Source organism: Siniperca chuatsi, linkage group LG3 (genome assembly GCF_020085105.1).
Source record: "Siniperca chuatsi isolate FFG_IHB_CAS linkage group LG3, ASM2008510v1, whole genome shotgun sequence".
In the NCBI taxonomy this organism is placed as follows: Eukaryota; Metazoa; Chordata; class Actinopteri; order Centrarchiformes; family Sinipercidae; genus Siniperca; species Siniperca chuatsi.
In genome coordinates this window covers 18,878,020-18,895,593 of record NC_058044.1, presented here as the reverse complement: position 1 = coordinate 18,895,593, position 17,574 = coordinate 18,878,020, and the positions used below count along the sequence as shown (strand labels likewise).

Sequence of the window (17,574 nt, the reverse complement as noted above, 5' to 3'; positions counted from 1 at the left end):
TCCTGGTGCCACGATGCACTGATGGACACCCTTGTGCTTGAACATGGTGTTAGTTATGGACAAACTGTAACTAGCACAGAAGTCCAACAACTGAACACCGCTCGGGTTCAGATCAGGGGCCGTTCCTTCCGATTACCCTCTCCAGGTGTCACTGTCGTTGCCCACGTGGGCGTTGAAGTCCCCAGTAGAACAACGGAGTCCCGGGTGGTGCACTGTCTAGTACCCCTCCCAGGGACTCCAAGAAGGCCTGGTACTCTGCACTGCTGTTCGGCCCGTAGGCCGCCACAACAGTGAGAGACCTGTCCCCACCCGGAGGCGGAGGGACGCGACCCTCTCGTTCACTGGGGTAAACTCCAACACGTGACGGCTGAGCTGTGGGGCTATGAGCAGGCCCACACCAGCCCGCCGCCTCTCCCCGCCGGGCAACGCCAGAGAAATGGAGCGTCCCAGCCCCTCTCGAGGAGACGGGTTCCAGAGCCCAGGCTGTGCGTGGAGGCGAGGCCGACTATATCTAGCCGGTAACGCTCAACCTCCCGCACAAGCTCAGGCTCCTTCCCCCAGCCAAGTGACATTCCATGTCCCTAGAGCCAGTTTCTGTGTCCGGAGATCTGGTCGCCGAAGCCCCTGCCTTCGACTGCCGCCCAGATCTCTCTGCACCGGCCCCTTACGGATCCTCCTGCGGGTGGTGGGTCCACGGGAGGACGGCCCCACGTCGCTCCTTCGGGCTGTGCCCGGCCGGGCCCCGTGGGGAAGGCCCGGCCACCAGGCGCTCGCCGTCGGGCACCCACCCCAGGCCTGGCTCCAGGGTGGGGCCCCGGTAGCGCCAATCCGGGCGACGTAACTGGCCTTGATTTTAAATAATCCATAAGGGTCTTCTGAACCGCTCTTGGTCTGACCCGTCACCCTGGACCTGTTTGCCATGGGTGACCCTACCAGGGGCATACAGCCCCAGGCAACATAGCTCCCAGGGTCATTCGGGTACTCAAACCCCTCCACCACGTTAAGGTGGCGGTTCAAGGAGGGGCTTTATACTTCTACTCCACAACAATTCACTGGAAAATATTGTACATTTTACTTCACTACATTTATTAACCAGCTATGGTTACTAGTCAAATTTTACATGCAAAGCAAATCACCAGCTTATAAAATATGATGCATTGGTATATACTAAAATACCCAACAATTTAAAATAGTTAAAAATGTGCTTTCTTTAACCACATACAACATTAAAATGCTGCTTGCATGTTGATGCATCAGTAATAATGTATCATAAGACTACTAAAGTGAAGTACTTCTACTTAAGTAAAATGATGAAGTATTTTTACATCAAGGTATTGGTACTTTTACTTAAAGCTGCAATATTTATATATTTTTGACCAATAAGAGGCAGCGCAACAAGCTGTTAACACGACATTGCCTGATGTGTCTGAAAATGATGCTGATGGGAGAGGTGAAAATGAAACAAAACAATAAAGTTGCTGGCCATAAAACAAAAACAATGAGTTAAAAGATGCTAAACAGCTCTGTTGAGCTGAGGGGAATAATTTTATGTGCATTTGTCACCACAAGCAACACCTTATATATTACCCTTAGTTATTTGATCCATTGAGTAGCCTATACTGATTAGAGCAGCTTTAAGTTAAGGATCTAAATACTTTCTCCAGGACTGCTAGGAGCAAAAGTACATAATATGTAATATGTATTTATTTTAATTCTAGTACATTTCTGTGCTTTCTTCAAGCATATTGCTTCTATAACATTACTATTGAATTTTATATGTGGCTCATGTTTTGCTGTCCTTAAAATATCATCCTCCCAAAATCTATGACAGCGTCACATTTGTCTCTCTTTTAAGCGCACAGTATTAACTACATGCTTCAGCAATTACATTGGAAATATGAGCTTGAGCCTGCTCGTCCTCAGTGGCCGCTTGGAGGTGTGGAGAACGGGGGAGGGCGGGCCGGAGTGCGGCGGGCGGAGTTAGCGTCTGGTGTTGTGGTTGGTCGGGAGTGACGTATCTGGAGCTACTTCCTGGTCTGTCTGCTATCTGGGAGGAGGAGAGGAAGACTGCAGTGTTGTTAGTTTGAACAAAATGGCTGCGAGACCACTGTCAACGAGAGCTCACTGAACGCCTACCATGACTGTCCGCTCCGCTGTCTGGATCCACACAGAATGTATTTCCCCGGAGTCGTTTCTCACTTTGCATTCGCGGTAGCCAGCCCGTCGCTAGTTGTCCAGCTGGCGACCTAAACAAAAACATTTCTTTTGCACTTTAAAACAAGTTGGCTGGCTGGCCGTTTGCTCTAATACGCGAGAAGTCATCAGCGCTTTTTAACGAAAACTGCCTGATTTCTCTGGTTTGCAAAACCTCGCAACGGTCGACGATTTCCAACTTCAACGTTAGCTTACAGAATTTAGCTGCTTTTAAAAGTCATCTTATTCGTGTTCGTTTTTTGTTTTTGTTGTTAGTGGTGCTTCGTTCCCCTCCCCGCCCCCCATTATATTGTGACGTTTTAACAAACAGTTTTGGGGATTTTTTGTGTAATTTCACGGCATATTTTAAATGTTTTGGTTGTTTGTTTTTTTGCGCAAAGCATAAATTGCCGTACTTGCTGTGTGTGTATCTGGCTGAGTAGCCGTTGTTTACCTCGGTATCGTGTCACCAAGCTGCTTCAGCAGCAGTCGGCTTAACGTTATCTGCCAAGTCTGACTTCAATTGCGACTGAATCTCTGCTCCATCTCTTTACGGGTAACTTTAGAAAAGACATCGGAGAATGCTTTTCTGCATATTTTTTTTGCTATGCACCGACTCTCTCACCGAAAGCTGCCAAAGCTGTGGTTAACGCAAGGTAGGTTTCAAATGAATAGCTTCTCTCTCGTGATAAATTGACGAATGTCATTACTGATCAGTGTTTGAAAATCAAAATCGCAGCGACAAGAGGGGAGTTGGACAGTTAGTTAGCTGTAATGTTTAATAATAATCAAAATAGCTAACTATATCGCAACATTATTTTTCAGAGCATTAACTCGCCTCTGTTATATATCTAAATTCAGGCCAGATACAACTACAACGTTAGTACTACAGCAAGCAATGGCAAGTGCCACATAATTAAAACATCCATTAACAATTATATGTGCCTATTTGTGGTGCTACAATTGAGCGATTTCTTCACAATATTCGTGTTGTATATCCTCAGAAATAAAACTCTGTTATTATATTAAAGGGAGACACATTAGTCTGCTTAGTGAGCACCCAAAAGGGTTTTGAAGGGGGTCCCCTGCAAAATTAGGAGTTGTGTTTTATGTGATGCTGGATTGATAAGAAAACCCTAGACTGACTGATCAGCGGTGTTCTCCCATGTGCTGCTTTTGGTTATTCATTATGAGGAGGATGAACAAATTTAATATCTGTTTATCTGAAGGGGCTTGACATGAAAATGTTGGGAACTTTTGTGTTATATCATAGCTCTTTCATGATTGGCTGAGTGGACTGGAACACACTCTGTACATGTGAGCGTGTAATGTGATGGTTTCTTGTACTGAGAGGATTGCCTTGCCTTTTTTCAATGTTGCTGTAGTTTTTAGAAGGTAATGGTGTGCTAATAGGCTTTTTTGATCACACAGTACTATCTATAGGTTGATCGTTGACAGAGTATGCCTGTATTATGACAGCAGACCTGTATACTTTTGTTAGATGTTTTGTTTTGTGCCTTCACATTGTAGCTGCGGTGTTTTCTCAGTGTGACAGAGGCACATTCTTACATTTAATCCTAGTTGTTCCGTTGTCACTCCGCTTTAGACTTTGGTTCATTCTGTAGCTGTATCACATCATGTATCTTGCACACTATTGTACATTCCACTACACTAATTCCAAGTACATTATTAAACATAGCTGTCCTGTCTCTCTTCCCTCCTTTCCTCCACCCCCCGGCTCGGTGAGAAAGCCTGGGATTCTGATTGAACTGTCGCCTTCCATTGCATCCCCCCTTCCTGCATCCTGTCTCCAGGCACTGGAGTATAGCTTTTAATATCTCCTCTGCGTGTCTTAATTGAAGTACATAATTTCCTGTTCAATTTCAAACCCCCTTTTTTTTTTCCCCCGTCTGACATCTCTGTCACCACTGTCTTATCTCTGTTGTCACACACCAGTGAGGTGATGAAATGAAAAATGCGTGTGAGCAGCAGTGGCACACATACATGTGTACATTTGCAGTCGGATAGAGAGACTGTTGGGGCATTTATTTGTGTGTATGGTACATACACATTTGTGTGTATGTCTGTGCCACGTCTTGGAATGTAAGTGTGTTGTCGTAGATGTTGTGTGTTTGTGTCTGAATCAGCCAGTGAATACACACGTGGAATGCCTGCCGTTTTTGCCATGGGAGTGTGTGACCATTTATGTCAAGCTAAAAGCCCTGGCAGTTGGTTAATGCCCTGCAGTTGTTAATTAGGTCGTGAGCAGCCTCCTGCATTCCCTAGACACCCAGCTGTCTCACAGACACACACCCAGAGCCCTGTTCTTACCCAGGGTCAAGGGTCCTCCCATATGCACGCCGATCTTTCCAAAAGGCTGAAGAGCACGCAGTAAGGGGGTGGCTGTGAAAAGATGTTGCAGGGGCCGTCTGACATGTATGTAAAACTAGTGAATAGGAAGAAAAGAAAGACCTAAAGCCTGGTGGGAGGAAGAGGAAGGGAGTCTGCTAGTTTTCTTAAATACCTTTACAGTTAGGCTTACCCTTCCCAGACACAACTGCTTTAGCACCATAGCTACCACTACAGCCACAGCAGGTGGCTCATCTGAAGGGCACTAGGGCAAATTGGGGGTGTGTATGAGCGTTCTGTCACCAGCACTGGGGTTACCCTTGAGGCAAGACGTGTTATGTTGCAATGAAGATGTCAGCTGTGCTTCTCTTTTTGAACCTTCTCACAAAAGTTTAGTCTGCGGTGTAGTAAAGGCTTAGCATTGTTATTTTTGGTTCTAAAGGAAGGCATAAATTATCCACTGGGAGCACTGATAGTCTACGGAGAACATGGATAGTCTATCAATCTATGCCACCATGTGCAAATCTAGACACATACATTTCGGAACTTTAAATTATCTCAATCTTGAGCTGTATAATTGGTTCTTTCCCAGTGCAAAAAGACCCAAAGTGAGAAATTGAGAATCTCACTGGGGCCCAGACTCAATGAATTATTACTACTTTTGCCATTTTGGCAGCGCACTAGTAGGAAATCCTTAACCCATGTTGACTCTGGATCCAACCAGGCTGTAGGCTGTTGGCATCTAGACATTGTTTTGACTAGAGTGTATTGTAACAAAGCCATGAGGACAAACCCTGGCAGTAACTCCATCTGCAACCCCTTATCACTGAAGGGGCAGGGTCATTTGTTTAAAAGGAAACCCAAAGCTTGGTTCCCCTCGCCTGACCCTTTACAGACAAAACATGAACACTAGTCCAGTCCTCAGGCTGCTATCATTAGCCAGGTTTCCACTTTTGGGCCAAATGTATCTGAAATGGGCCTGCTTATCCTATGTCACTGTATCCCTCATACACAGTTTTGGTTCTTCTGTTTTGAGGTTGTTTTTTTTTTTATGTACAGCAAATAAACAAAAAGTTATTTCTGTCCCTCGTCAGACATTTTGTGTTTGCCTTGGTAAATCCCACTTAGTTGTTCTTTGGAAAAGTGGCTTGTATTGTGTATCCCTTTCCCCCGTTATTGACCTTAGCCCAGGCCAGGCCGCAGTAGTTACTGAGCCTGTGATTATGAGGCTTTTCAAACTACTGGCACAGTCCTGATAGATAACGCGCTTAACACTGCCTAAGGGTGCTGCTCCAGTGGGGAGGCGTTGACAGTAGAATCAGCTGGAGGCTGCCAAAAGCCATTTCCCTCTTCCTCTGCTCTATGGACGGCTATTTTGAAGTCCAGGGGGCCAGTATAAAGACTTGCCAGGCCATTGTGTTTGGTGTGGCCATTTTACTAAATGAGGAGTGTTTGTGTATGTGTGTGAGAGCCAGCGAGGGGGGAATGTATGTTGACCGTGGTGTTGACAGTTGTAACGATAGAAGTGTTTCCCACAGGACTTTGTGAGACTGTGGTGGGTGAACATGCTCCCCTGGAACATTTTAAAGTATAGTTGAGCGATGTCTACCAAATTTGGTATATGGTGATGTCCACAGGGAAACATCGGGATGGGCGATGACATCGTTGTCGGTTGGGGGACGACGACCGTCCTCACCCGGTCTTTCTTTACTTTTCCTCTCTATTTGTCATAAGTGTAGCGTAGCTCCTTTTTAAGGAACAGGGCAGTGCATAGTGAGTGTGTTGGTGAGCCAGAGAGAGTGTGACGCCACCGTAATAGTTGACGGCAATCAGAGCAGACAGGTGTATGGCGATCGGAGCAGAGGGACAGGTTAGCAGTGAAGTTGTCTAGTGGCAGTAAATGTACAGTGTAGGTTACAGTTTACTTATAAATAAACACTGCAGTTCCTCAATACCCAAGACATTCCTGTGTCTTGCTTCCACACTACTGGGTAAAAGTGAAGGTGCTTAGCCCCGAGGTTAGCATCAACTTCAGCCCTGGAGAAAACCAAGTCTTCCCTGTGCTTCCCGACCACGGTCTGAAAGCTGCAGCAGGAATGGTTAACACTATGCTTAAGTTACCTCATTAAGCAGATAATCAGATCATGATTATAAAAAAATATTTTAAATACTAGTCATAGTGATAAACTACTCTGATGAGCCTTTTACTCGCGAAGCTTTTATTGCACTTTCAGTAACAAGATTTTACTCGCCAGGGTGGGCTTTTAAATCACAATGTCACAATGGTAGAGGGCACAGTGGTCAATGGCTGTCAGACGATGGCATCGTTCATTGGCCCAATCCTATTTTAAGGTTAAATGCATCAATCTGGTGAAATTTGAGAGCAAAATTAAGAGGCCAGATCTATGAAGAACTCTGTACTCTTGCAAACAGTTTTGTGCTCTAGTAAACAATTTAATCATTAACACATTGGTTATAGATATGAATGGTGATGACACAAGTCAAACCCACAAAGCATGGTAAACAAGATGAAATTTAACAAATGGTGAAAACACAAAATCGACTAGAGCATACATTTGATCCATCAAAGAAATTAAGCAAAACTGCTTACCTGTGTTGAACTGGTTTATATTTTAGAAAATAAAAAATATACTGTATCAGGAGGGCACATCGTCAGGTGACCCTCTTGGCATGGATTGGCACAAGTTGGTGTCCTCGAACAGACCGACCGAGAGATGCTTTGCTGAAGCAATGGTGCAAAACTCAACGTTAGAGATCTTCTATGTTATTATGACAAGTGTAAAAATATTTCTGGTTCATTAATAATCAATTAATGGGAAACACTGGATAAGTAGCCAGGAAGCCAGAAATAATTGTAGAAACCTTAGTTGGATGGACGTCACTCTGAAAACAAACCGTATCAGTCCTTGAAGGCTCGGACATACTTTCCGCGGACAGCTGCAGGCTTGTATCGGTCGCGCGAACCACGCATACGTGGTTCCATTCATACTACAATTGAGAGTATGCGTCGGTCTGCAATCGCATTTTCCGATACACACAAACAATTCTTCATTCCAGTTGGTGGCGGTAAGGCACCATCTTGTTTGCCAACCGCCATAAAAATCAAGAACAAGAAGCATGTGCATTAGGAAATAAAATGGCGACCTCACAACAGCATTTTGTAATCTTTCTACATGTATTCTTTCAAAGACGAATTATATAAATGTGGGTAGCAGCGGATGACCTCTCACAACCTCTCTTCAAAACAAGCATCTATTTTTCTATCTTGAGCATGTGCATTTGGTCCGCTTGCTATGCGTACAGTCCACGTGGTCACAAATTTTGGGCTACGTTCCATTCACAGGTTTTCTGTGAGGGGTTTATGCAACCTGGGTCTCAACCAGGGTTCACCACAGGACTGACACTGACCTGCTTTGGTATGAGACAGTGATGTCGTGTTATGATTGTCATAATCTTATCTTCTAGTGCTCCCAGCCGTAAATCCAACATTTCCTGATTGCAAGTGTTCAAGAGTGTAAGCTGCATTCACGTTTTATACGGTGAAATAATACCTAGTTTTTCAGAGAAGGGTTTAAGGTATAGTTAGAGTCCGTGTGAATGGCAGCCACCAGGTATTTGCTTGTGACCAGTAGTCTAGTACAAAGACAAACAGAGGTTCAACTCCTGGTCATTATTATGTCATACACAGGGCTTTTGTGTGAGAGAGGTGTAGGAGACTTGTAACCGAAGAGTCCTATGGGTGTTGGGGGGGTGTTTGGGGTCTGTGTAACCCCCTCCCTTCTTGTCCAACTTGTGTGCCAATTGAGGGGGCAGGGGCTTAGGGGGCCCACCAGGGGTAAGCCAGGCCTGGATGGAAGCAGGGGGATGGGGAGGCGAAGCTGAAACCGGGGAGCTGCTGCCTATGAGTCTTGGCAGGGGTCCAGGGGAATGTTCAATGTGCTGAGGTTTGGTGGGGGCCTCCTTCCCTCCCTCTGCTCCATGTCGGCTAATTGGAGAGACGTGGAGAGAAGGAGAGGGGCATCACATGGAAGCTGACAGAGAATATGCAGAACATCCAAACTACGCTGTAGGTTTAAAGACAGCCTTACTCATTATGTAAAAGGACTTGGGCTCTACAGCACTTCCAAAGCCCTCAGTTCAAGCTATGTAAATAGCACTAGCTTGCGCTGCCTGCCCCTATGCTGGGGCCATGGCTTAGGCTAGTAAGCTCAGGTAATTTGTTTGCTGTCTGGATTGTTTTATCACCTTAATATCAACTTGAGTACAGTCAATGAAGGTGAAGCATTTACTTTTACTTTGTGTATTTTGATTATTAGAGCACATTTTCAAGAAAGTTTGATTAAATAGAACTGCTCGAAATTATCAACAAAACATTTCTTGTGATGTTTGAGTTGTGACCCAGTTGAATTACAAAATAGAATTCCTTGTGGGCAGATTAAGTTTTAACAACAGAGTTGGCATAGCCTTATTCATATTATTTAAGGAACTGAGTATCTGAGGATACTAAAGAATTGGGGAAAGTAAGCTGTTAGCCCAACACATCATATTGTACCTTCTTTACTAATGTTTTGATATTGAAATAGCTGTAGTTATTTGTAGTATTCTCAGTACTTTAAGAACTATGTAATGAGGTATATTGCATATCTGCAGGATAATTGAAGTTATTGAGAGTGTAGATCTCAGGATGACAGATGCTCATTTTATGCTCTTTTTACTCTAGATAGAAAATTGTCCATGCCAGCTTTCTGCTTTCCCTTCACTCTTAAAGATGTACAGTTGGTATCTCTACATCGCCACTGTCATCCCTACAGTTTTGCAAAGGGGGCTGTCACTTACATCTCTCTCCCTGCTTTTTCTTGTCTTCCTCTCTGTCCTCCTTACATCAGAGTAAACTAACAGCCAGCCAATCAGAAACAAATGCCTTCTGTGGCCGTGGTATAACGCTTAATTAATGAATGCCAGTCTACATTTAGAGGTGCTCAGTTTTGGCCTTTGGTAAAAATAAATAAATAAATAAATTTTAAGGTAGTCCTGCTTGAGGTTACTCATGAGAGACCAGCCATTGTCCATCCATCCATCCATCCATCCATCTTCTTCCGCTTATCCGGGGCCGGGTCGCGGGGGCAGCAGTCTAAGCAGGGACTCCCAGACTTCCTTCGCCCCAGACACTTCCTCCAGCTCCTCCGGGGGGATCCCGAGCGTTCCCAGGCCAGCCGAGAGACATAGTCCCTCCAGCGTGTCCTGGGTCTTCCCGGGCCGCCTCCCGGTGGGACATGCCCAGAACACCTCCCGAGGGAGGCGTCCAGGAGGCATCCGGATCAGATGCCCTAGCCACCTCAGCTGGCTCCTCTCGGCGTGGAGGAGCAGCGGCTCTACTCGAGCTCCCCGTGTGACTGAGCTCCTCACCCTATCTCTAAGGGAGCGCCCAGCCACTCGGCGGAGGAAGCCCATTTCGGCGCTTGTATCCGCGATCTTGTCCTTTCGGTCACTACCCAAAGCTCATGACCATAGGTGAGGGCAGGAGCGTAGATTGACCGATAAATCGAGAGCTTTGTCTTTCGACTCAGCTCCTTCTTTACCACAACGGTCCGATACAGCGCCCGCATCACTGCAGGCGCTGCACCGATCCGCCTGTCAATCTCACGCTCCATCCGTCCCTCACTCGTGAACAAGACCCGAGATACTTAAACTCCTCCACTTGGGGCAAGGACTCCCCACCCACGCGAAGAGAGCAAACCACCTTTTTCCGGTCAAGAACCATGGCCTCAGATTTGGAAGAGCTGATTCTCATCCCAGCTGCTTCATACTCGGCTGCAAACCGTCCCAGTGCATGCTGCAGGTCCTGGTTTGAAGAAGCCATCAGAACGACATCATCTGCAAACAGCAGAGATGAGATCCTGTGGTTCCCAAACCGGACACCCTCCGGCCCCTGACTGCGCCTAGAAATTCTGTCCATATAAATTATGAACAGAACCGGTGACAAAGGGCAGCCCTGGCGAGTCCAACATGCACCGGGAACAGGTCTGACTTACTGCCGGCAATGCGAACACAGCTCCTGCTCCGGTTATACAGGGACCGGACAGCCCTTAGCAAAGGGCCCCGGACCCCATACTCCCAGAGCACTCCCCACAAAGCGCCCGGGGCACACGGTCGAATGCCTTCTCCAGATCCACAAAGCACATGTGGACTGGTTGGGCAAACTCCCATGAACCCTCGAGCACCCGATGGAGAGTATAGAGCTGGTCCAGTGTTCCACGACCGGGACGAAAACCACTCTGCTCCTCCTGAATCCGAGGTTCGACTATCGGACCGAATTCTCCTCTCCAGTACCCTGGAATAGACCTTACCGGGAGGCTGAGAAGTGTGATCCTCTGTGATTGGAACACACCCTCCGGTCCCCTTCTTATACAGAGGGACCACCACCCTGGTCTGCCAGTCCAGAGGCACTGTCCCAGACCGCCACGCGATGTTGCAGAGACGTGTCAGCCAAGACAGTCCCACAACATCCAGAGACTTAAGATACTCAGGGCGGATCTCATCCACCCCGAAGCCTTGCCACCAAGGAGCTTGCCAACAACCTCAGTGACTTCGGCCAGGGTGATGGATGAGTCCGCCTCCGGTCCCCAGCCTCCGCTTCCTCTTCGGAAGACGTGACAGCGGGATTGAGGAGATCCTCAAAGTATTCCTTCCACCGTCCGACAACATCCCCAGTCGAGGTCAACAGCTCTCCACCCGCACCGTACAAGGTGTTGGTGAAGCACTGCTTCCCCCTCCTGAGCCGTCGGACGGTTTGCCAGAATTTCTTTGAGGCCGACCGATAGTCCTCCTCCATGGCCTCTCCGAACCTCTCCCAGTCCTGAGTTTTTGCCTCTGTGACCGCACGGGCTGCAGCACGCTTAGCCTGCCGGTACCTGTCAGCTGCCTCGGGAGTCCCACGAGCCAACAAGGCCCGATAGGACTCCTTCTTCAGCCTGACGGCATCCCTTACTTCCGGCGTCCACCACCGTGTTCGGGGATTGCCGCCGCGACAGGCACCAGAAACCTTGCGACCACAGCTACGAGCCGCCGCATCGACAATGGAGGTGGAAAACATGGTCCACTCGGACTCAATGTCCCCAACCTCCCCCGGGATCTGGGAGAAGCTCTCCCGGAGGTGTGAGTTGTAGACCCTGCTGACAGAGTCTGCCAAGTCTGTCCGGCTTCCTCCCCCGCCAGCGGATCCAACTCACCACCAGGTGGTGATCGGTTGACAGCTCCGCCCCTCTCTTCACCCGAGTGTCCAAGACACGCGGCGGAGGAGGTCAGATGATACGACAACAGTCGATCATCGACCTCCGGCCTAGGGTGTCCTGGTGCCACGTGCACTGATGGACACCCTTGTGCTTGAACATGGTGTTAGTTATGGACAAACTGTAACTAGCACAGAAGTCCAACAACTGAACACCGCTCGGGTTCAGATCAGGGGCCGTTCCTTCCGATTACCCCTCTCCAGGTGTCACTGTCGTTTGCCCACGTGGGCGTTGAAGTCCCCAGTAGAACAACGGAGTCCCGGGTGGTGCACTGTCTAGTACCCCTCCCAGGGACTCCAAGAAGGCCTGGTACTCTGCACTGCTGTTCGGCCCGTGAGCCGCCACAACAGTGAGAGACCTGTCCCCACCCGGAGGCGGAGGGACGCGACCCTCTCGTTCACTGGGGTAAACTCCAACACGTGACGGCTGCTGAGCTGTGGGGCTATGAGCAGGCCCACACCAGCCCGCCGCCTCTCCCCCCGCCCGGCAACGCCAGAGAAATGGAGCGTCCAGCCCCTCTCGAGGAGACGGGTTCCAGAGCCCAGGCTGTGAGTGGAGGCGAGGCCGACTATATCTAGCCGGTAACGCTCACACACAAGCTCAGGCTCCTTCCCCCCAGCGAAGTGACATTCCATGTCCCTAGAGCCAGTTTCTGTGTCCGGAGATCTGGTCGCCGGCCCCTGCCTTCGACTGCCGCCCAGATCTCTGCACCGGCCCCTTACGGATCCTCCTGCGGGTGGTGGGTCCACGGGAGGACGGCCCCACGTCGCTCCTTCGGGCTGTGCCCGGCCGGGCCCCGTGGGGAAAGGCCCGGCCACCAGGCGCTCGCCGTCGGGCACCCACCCCAGGCCTGGCTCCAGGGTGGGGCCCTGGTAGCGCCAATCCGGGCGACGTAACTGGCCTTGATTTTAAATAATCCATAAGGGTCTTCTGAACCGCTCTTGGTCTGACCCGTCACCCTGGACCTGTTTGCCATGGGTGACCCTACCAGGGGCATACAGCCCCAGGCAACATAGCTCCCAGGGTCATTCGGGTACTCAAACCCCTCCACCACGTTAAGGTGGCGGTTCAAGGAGGGGACCAGCCATTGTCTTAATGTTAATAGCCCTTCATACCTATCCACACCTTTACACAGGGATTCACCTCACAGCCTCTACGCTGCCAGACGGGCACACAGATTAAAACAAATACGCAAAATATGCAGGCACATGCAGAAAATGCACAACCCCATATTCTCATAAACACAAAGCAGTCATAAGAAAAGAAACACATACACCAGCACACTCGACTTGACAGCTTCTTCTTGAACTCAATAAGCTTTAGCTGTGGTGCTGGCAGGGAGCAGGCCTGCTTGGTCTTGTGCGTTGTGATGTTTTCCTATTTAATGAGCTGCCATCGTGTTAAAGTTTCATATTGACTTGGCAGAGGAAGCAGCCAAGACACTGAGAGCTAATTTTCTGGAGGCAAACCTCAAAGCTGTTATTTATAGCGCAGGTCTGACTATCTCACTATCTGATTCTTTGACTTTCTTTCTCGATCTTGCGTCCCCCTTCATCGCCACTCTCCACCTACCCGTTCCCCCTTCAGTCAGTCCCTTGTCTACAGATTCCAGCAACCAAGAATATTTCTGCCACTGTTCACTGAGCAAGTCCAGTCTAGTAGCAATAAAGTGTGTTGTATATTTTCAAAAGCCACCTGCCGAAAGCAAAGCTGGTATGCACATAATGCTTACAAACCAAGCAGCCAGTGTGACTGTTAGTGTGACTGAGGGATGGAAACACCCACTAACAACAACATTGTTATTACTGCTTATCAACTGTGGAATTTACGGGCTTGCTCTCCCCAAGCCTTTCAGGTTGAATAAACACAGATGCACACCCACACACATTTGTGGAGCGTAGTTGAGGTCTGTAGCAGCAGTAGCAAGTTTTGAGGAATTATTCCCCAGGTAAGGGTTGTCCATGGTAATGTTCCATGTAATAAGGCTCAGGAGAGCCCTGTGGCTTCTCTAATGTCACAGAAATGGGTGGCTGGCTGAATGGTAGTGTTGGTGGAGAGTGGATTTACCACATTCTGTGGCCACAACCTGACCATATAATTTTTTTGCTGAGAGAGGAAAATCTCTCCTCTTCTTCTTCCTCCTCTTTCTCACTCCTCTCCCCCTCCCTTCTGATTGGTGTTGTCTGCGGTTGATCTGACAGCCGTTCAGAACACATGAGGCAGCATGCTTTCCTTGCAGCTCTTTCCCTTTTCAAGTTTCTCTCGGTCTGTGTGTCTCTTCCTTTGTTTTCACATGAGCACAGCTCCTTTTACTCCCCTTCCCCTTATTCTCTTTTTCTATCACTCTTGCACGGTTTTCCCTCTCACCCTTCATTTTTCTCCCTGCATCCCTGCAGATACTAGCGATCAAGGTGCAAGGATATTTCAGTGCCTCTCCCCCCCCCCCGTCCCCCTGTCTCTACTTGTCTGCCAGCCTCAATAGTGCTCTGTTCAGTTTTTTTTCCAACTCCTCCATTTCTCCAGTGAGGATTCTTTCTGTCTTTTCCTCTTCCAGCATAGTCTCTCTTCTTTCTTTCTGCACCCTGTCTGGTTCTCCAGCGGCTGTCGTTCTTAATTGGTGTTGCTCTTCGTCTGCTTTCATCCTCCGCCTGTTTTTTTTCCCTTCCTCTCATACCCCCATCCTCATCTCTCCTTCTCCTCCTCCCACCTCCCTCTCCTCTGCATCCCTGGCAGAAAAAGACAGGCATCAGACAGACTGCCTCCTGTCTGTGTACATCAAGCTTCCCTGTGTGTTTTTGTGTGACTGGGTTTGTGTGTGTTGTGAGTTTCCAGCCCCTTCATTCCTGTACAGTGTGTTCCTGTTGTCATGCCTCCTTCTCTATAGCTTAGCTCTATAGTCCCAGGATATGGAACTGTTTTGTGCAGCATGAGAGGATACTGTTTCACTATGCAATTTATTCACTCTGCAATTTATTCACAATTTCCAAGCAGCCCCAGTTTGCTGAGACTTGGGATGTAGTCCTATTCCACTCTGTATTCTTTAAGAAAAGCCACTAAAGCTGGGCTCACACTACAGGAGTTTTAAAATCCTACAAACAAAAACAATGAAATGGAAAATGGAGGTGGTGCAACAACTTGCTTTGGTAACATAAACGATTTGCAGTCAGAATAAACAAAAGCAGAAGCACGAGTCTGGGTGAGGAAATGGTTGGGAAGAAGTGGTCAACATGGGTTGTCAAGTCTTCAGAGAGAACTGGAGGTGAGATTTTAACTGTCAGTTTTAATATATTTCAACAGTAGCTAGTATGCTAGCTAATGTTAGCCTCAAGGGCTATAGTGTTTACCGTTGCTTGGCAACACCGTCAGTGTCATCGTCTCCTTGTAGACTTGTCTCTCTCATTGGCTGTTGTGGTCCCGCTAGGAAAGTACTGACGTATTCATCCAGATTTTAAATTCTAAATAACAAACAGGTTTGATATTATCGGGGCGGCCCTGATGATTCTGCAAGCAGGTTGGGAGGCTTAAGACTGGATATATACCCTCACATGTGTGTGTTTGCGAACCCCTCACATCATCAGATAATCTGGGTCGAACATCAGTACCGACCAGATTTCTGCTACGATATATATATATATATATATATATATATATATAATATTCCATCCATCCATCCATCACAAAGGCAGCTTTTATGCTTAGCTAGAACTAGGGGAAACAGCCAGCCTAGCCCTGGCAGAGGTCCATTCCAACAACTCAAAGCTATTTACATGATATATATGTGTATTCAATACATGTAGAAATAGAAGAAGAGACATTTTGGTTTAACAAGTTGTTAGCTTGTGCATTGAAGCAACTTTTTGACCAACAGACTGAAAGCATCTGCCAGCTTTGCACACATTTGTGGCTTTGGACAATACACAGCCTACTCTTGGACATATTGGTGAAGAGCTTGCTAGCTAACACGATACATGTAAATAAAACAATTGAGCATTTGCTGGGAATCATATTATTTTCACTTTTCATTGAGGCTCATGGAGCTATCTTTGCATCAGTATTTATCTTCTCATCTCACTGTAAGGTAGTAAATGTTTATATTTAAATATTTCTTTGTGCGTTTTGATCATTTTTATCAGGTTTGTTTTTAAGGGCAAGAGTTAAATAATTATTGGTTTAGTAACTGGCTACGTTATGTTGGCTGGGGTGATCTAAGCCCCTTTAATGTAAGAGTAGACTAAATGACACACTGTGGCCGTGTAGGTCAGTAACCTCAAAACAGGACATATTTTGCCTAATTGCAGTGTCATACTGCCAGCAAGGGTAAACCTGATGCTGGAAGGCAGCACAGAAACACCCCAGGGTCAGTGCTGAGGAGGTGCTGGTGTCAGCAGTACTAAGTGAGAGGGAGGGAGACAAGGAGAGGCAGGTAAGTATATATGTCGGGGCAACGGAGGTCAGGATGAAAGCTAACTTTGGCATTGACGACATCAGCTCAAAAGACAACTGTCCTCTCACATTTCACATAACTGTTTTCCTACCAGGCTGCTCGAAACATTACTGTAAATAAAACAAATTTCCATAGTAAATTGACACATGAAATTAGATAACAAATGCATATCGTTGTGGTGGTGGTGTTGTAGTATTTGTACCCTCTGTCCAGATTTCCCCAACCCTAATTTCTTGTTGTCTTCTGTGATAGCAGCAGTAGTAACCAGATAGAGTAGATCCATTATCATCTGGGGGGCAAAGGGTGAGACTACCTGGATGACACGGTCAGCTGTAGTAGAGAGGCTCTGTCACTAACAACTGGTGGTGAAAGAAAAATCTAGCACACAGAGTTAATGGCAAAAGCCAGCTCCTTCCCCCTCATGTCACCCATCCCTTTCTCTGCTTGCATGCTTACACTGTGTCCCGGCCCTGACCCTTCATCCTCTGTTTTCTAGTTTTTGGTATTATAGTGAAATGGGTGGCTTGCTAGGAAGTTAAGAAACTGAGGTGTTGTTTAGGTAGGGGTTAATGGTAGCTGTCAGCTGGTAGCTGTGCGTTACCATCATGCTAGATGGCTAGGGAGAGGCTTGACAAGCTCAAATAACGGAAGAGAATGACAAATACACGACTGCACAAACTGTATATAATTATCTGAATGTACACAAACAAAAACACACACATAATTTGAGCTCCTATTTATTACCTGAGGGCTGCTTTCCCCTAGCTGCTGAGATAGCACAATGACACACACACAGACTCGTCAGTATGAAAAATAGGACTGTGTGAATCTAAGAGAGAGAGGGAGAGAGCATTAGCAAGCAATGAAAGGGCGAGCAGGGAATGAGGAAGAGAAAATCCAGATGGAGGAGAGAAAAAAAATAATGTAGGGATATCTCCTTTCTTTCATTTTACACTGCTGCCATGGCCACAAGTCTGGCCCACGGTTTGGCTCTGAACTGTTGAACATTAAACACTGTTGACAACAGTGTTCAATGTTTCTCTTCCTCCATCTCTCTCTCTCTCTGCCCGTCTGTATGTCTGTCTAACCCTTGTCTTCTTTCTCTCTTTCTTTCTCTCCCTTACTGCTATAGAGATATTATCACACCATCAGTCTCTGTGAGGCATCTCCTGTCTTTTTGATTGACAGCTCCCTCCCCCTGCCAGTGGGCAGCACAGTGGGAGGCAGGCCTTTCATTAATCTTCCGGTATGAGCGTTATGATTCATTCATACATTCAC

General features: G+C 47.3%; 1 protein-coding gene across 3 annotated transcripts in view; it reads left to right on the top strand.

Moving 5' to 3' along the window:
* Window positions 1-2,053: 2,053 nt before the first annotated feature.
* tnrc6c2 (trinucleotide repeat containing adaptor 6C2) overlaps window positions 2,054-17,574 on the top strand; it is a 67,286-nt gene continuing 51,765 nt past the window's right edge. For 2 of the 3 annotated variants that reach the window (XM_044189033.1, XM_044189031.1), the window contains exon 1: window positions 2,054-2,849. The gene's annotated coding sequence lies outside the window, so the exon portion shown is untranslated. Of the gene's footprint in view, window positions 2,850-17,428; window positions 17,543-17,574 lie in introns of all 3 variants that reach the window. The other variant, XM_044189032.1, reaches the window with a different exon arrangement.